A 4289-nucleotide genomic window follows, 5' to 3' on the forward strand; every position below is an offset into this window, starting at 1 on the left:
GCTCTTTTGCACCCCATTATCCCTTCTTGCACATCATCATCTGCACATCTATCACTCCAGTGTTTAATTGATCAATTGTAATTATTATGCCACTATGGCCTATTTATTGCCTTACCCTCCTTACCTTCCTTGCTTGGACCTTCTTTTTTGATATTTTCAGTGTTATTGTTAACAAACACACCCCCATAAAGAAAATGAGAATGAAAAACAGATTCAGCCCCTGGTTCGACCGTGATCTTACAGAGTTACTCCATCTCAAGAATTGTATTTGGCGCAAGGCTCGGCACACGCAACTCAGGCTGACTCACTCTTGTTCAGGTAAATTAGAAATAAGTGCACTTAGGCTATCCAGAAGGCCCATGTTAGTTACTTTAAGGAGCAGTTCTCTCTCTGTCGGTCTAACCCAAAGATGTTCTGGGAAATGGTTAAAGACCTGGAGAATAAACCCTCCTCCTCACAGCTGCCCATGTCCCTTAATGTTGATGTGGTTGTTACTGACAAGAAGCACATGGCTGAGCTCTGTAATCACCATTTCATTAAGTCAGGATTCCTATTTGACTCAGCCATGCCTCCTTGCCCGTCCAATATTTCCTCATCTCCCACCCCTTCTAATGCGACTGTCCCCGATGCTTCTCCTTCTTTTTCTCCTGCCCCGCTACAAAGTTTCTCCCTGAAGGCAGGCACTGAGTCCGAGGTGCTAAAGGAGCTCCTTAAACTTGACCCCAAAAAAACATCTGGTTTAGACCATTTCGTCTTTAAGGTTGCTGCCCCTATCATCACCAAGCATATCTTCAACCTTTTTAACCGGTCTCTCCTTTCTGGGGAGGTTCCCATTGCTTGGAAGGCAGCCATGGATCGTCCTTTATTTAACGGGGGCGATCAAGCTGATCCTAACTGTTATAGGCCTATTTCTATTTTGCCCTGTTTATCAAAAGTGTTGGAAAAACTTGTGAATAATCAATTGAATGGCTTTGTTGATGTCTAGTCTTCTCTCGGGTATGCAATCTGGTTTCCGCTCAGGTTATGGATGTGACACTGCAACCTTAAAGGTCCTCATTGATGTCACCATTTCCCTTGATTCTAAGCAATGTTGTGCTGCTATTTTTACTGACTTGGCCAAAGCTTTTGATACGATAGACCATTTCATTCTTGTGGGCTGGCTAAGGAGCATTGGGGTCTCTGAGGGGTCTTTGGCCTGGTTTGCTAACTACCTCTCAAAGAGTGCAGTGTATAAAGTCAATAAATCTGCTGTCTCAGCCACTGCCTGTCACCAAAGGAGTACTCCAAGGCTCAATCCTAGGCCCCACACTCTTCTCAATTTACATCAACAACATAGATCAGGCAGTAGGAAGTTCTCTCATCCATGTATATGCAGATGATACAGTCTTATATTCAGGTGGCCCCTCCCAAGATTTTGTGTTAAATGCTCTACAACAAAGATATCTTTGTGTCCAACCAGCTTTCTCTACCCTTAACCTTGTTTTGATCACCCCCAAAACAAAGGTTTTGTGGTTTGGTAAGAATAGTGCCCATCTCCCCACAGGTGTGATTACCTCATACCAGTACTTGGGAGTATGGCTAGACGGTACACTGTCCTTCTCTCAGCACACATCAAAGCTGCAGGCTAAAGTTAAATCTAGACTTGGTTTTCTCTATCGTAACCGCTCCTTTTTCACCAAAGCTGCCAAACTAACCCTGATTCAGATGACCATCCTACCCATGCTAGATTACGGAGACATCATTTATAGATCGGCAGGTAAGGGTGCTCTCAAGCGGCTAGATGTTCTTTAGCATTCGGCCATCAGATTTGCCACCAATGCTCCTTATAAGACACATCACTGCACTCTATACTCCTCTGTAAACTGGTAATCTCTGTATACCTGTCACAAGACCCACTGGTTGATGCTTATTTATAAAACCCTCTTAGGCCTCACTCCATCCTATCTGAGATATCTACTGCAGCCCTCATTCTCCACATATAACACCCGTTTTGCCAGTCACATTCTGTGTAAAGGTCCACAAAGCACACACATCCCTGGGTCAATCATGGACACTCTTCCTGACACTTGGCTGCTTTGCGTGATGTATTGTTGTTGTCTACCTTCTTCCCCTTTGCTTTGTCTGTGCCCAATAATGTTTGTACCATGTTTTGTGCTGCTGTTGTCATGTTGCGTTACTACCATGGTGTGTTGTCATGTGTTGCTGCCTTGCTATGTTGTTGTCTTAGGTCTTTCTTTATGTAGTGTTTTCTCTTGTCGTGATTTGTGTTTAGTCCTATATTTATATATATATTTTTTAATCCCAGCCCACATCCCTGCAGAATGCCTTTTGCCTTTTAGTAGGCGGTCATTGTAAATAAGAATTTGTTCTTAACTGATTTGCCTAGGTACAGTTGAAGTCTGAAGATTACATACACTTAGGTTGGAGTCATTAAAACTTGTTTTCAACCACTCCACAAATTTCTTGTGAACAAATTATAGTTTTGGCAAGTCAGTTAGGACATCGACTTCGTGCATGATACAAGTCATTTTTCCAACAATTGTTTACAGTCAGATTATTTCACTTATAATTCACTGTATCACAATTCCAGTGGGTCAGAAGTTTACATATACTAAGTTCATTGTGTCTTTAAACAGCTTGGAATATTAAAGAAAATTATGTCATGGCTTTAGACGCTTCTGATATTCTAATTGAAATAATTTGAGTCAATTGGAGGTGTACCTGTGGATGTATCTCAAGACCTACCTTCAAACTCAGTGCCTCTGCTTAACATCATGGGAAAATCAAAAGAAATCAGCGAAGATCTCAGAAAAAAAATTGTAGACCTCCACAAGTCTGATTCATCCTTGGGAGCAATTTCCAAATGCCTGAAGGTACCACGTTTATCTGTAAAAACAATAGTACGCAAGTATAAACATCATGGGACCACGCAGCCGTCATACTGCTTAGGAAGGAGACGCGTTCTTTGGTGCGAAAAGTGCAAATCAATCCCAGAACAACAGCAAAGGACCTTGTGAAGATGCTGGAGGAAACGTACAAAAGTATCTATATCCACAGTAAAATGAGTCCAATATCGACATAACCTGAAAGGCCACTCAGCAAGGAAGAAGCCACTGCTCCAAAACCGCCATAAAAAAAAGCCAGACGACAGTTTACAACTGCACATGGGCACAAAAATGGTACTTTTTGGAGAAATGTCCTCTGGTCTGATGAAACAAAAATAGAACTGTTTGCCATAATGACCATCGTTATGTTTGGAGGAAAAAGGGGGATGCTTGCAACCCGAATAACATCATCACAACCGTAAAGCACAGGGGTGGCAGCATCATGTTGTGGGGGTGCTTTGCTGCAGGAGGGACTGGTGCACTTCACAAAATAGATGGCATCATGAGTATGGAAAATTAGCTGGATATATTGAAGCAACATCTCAAGACATCAGTCAGGAAGTTAAAGCTTGGTCGCAAATGGGTCTTCCAAATTGACAACGACCACAAGCATACTTCCAAAGTTGTGGCAAAATGGCTTAAGGGCAACAAAGTCAAGGTATTGGAGTGGCCATCACAAAGCCCTGACCTCAATCCTATAGAAAATGTGTTGGCAGAACTGAAAAAGTGTGTGCGAGCAAGGAGGTCTACAAACCTGACTCAGTTGCACCTGCCCTGTCGGGGTGAATGTGCCAAAATTCACCTAACTTACTGTGGAAGGCTACCTGAAAAGTTTGACCCAAGTTAACAATTTAAAGGGAATGCTACCAAACACTAGATGAGTGTATGTTAACTTATGACCCACTGGGAATGTGATGAAAGAAATGAAAGCTGAAATAAATCATTATCTCTGCTATTATTCTGACATTTCACATTCTTAAAATAAAGTGTTGATCCTAACTGACCTAAGACAGGGAATGTTTACTATGAGTAAATGTCAGGAATTTTGAAAAACTGAGTTTAAATGTATTTGGCTAAGGTGTATATAAACTTCTGACTTCAACTGTAAATAAAGGTTAAATAAATACATAAAATAAATGCAAATCCCCCAATGTAAACGATGCACATTTAATTTTGTTGTCCCCCTCCCCATAGCTTTAAGCTTCAACAGAAAAATAGTTCTGGTTTGAAATATATTTGTTATATATACCCATTTCCGTTGCAATGGAACAGTGCACAGTAAGAGATAAATATATAAATGGTTGTAAATGAGAGTGGAAAACGGTTACAAATGAAGGGGAGGTGCCATTTTATCACCTTGGTAACTGTGATGACGTATGACAAAAAACTCTGCCACTCAGATAG

Source organism: Oncorhynchus keta, chromosome 1 (genome assembly GCF_023373465.1).
Source record: "Oncorhynchus keta strain PuntledgeMale-10-30-2019 chromosome 1, Oket_V2, whole genome shotgun sequence".
Lineage (NCBI taxonomy): Eukaryota > Metazoa > Chordata > Actinopteri > Salmoniformes > Salmonidae > Oncorhynchus > Oncorhynchus keta.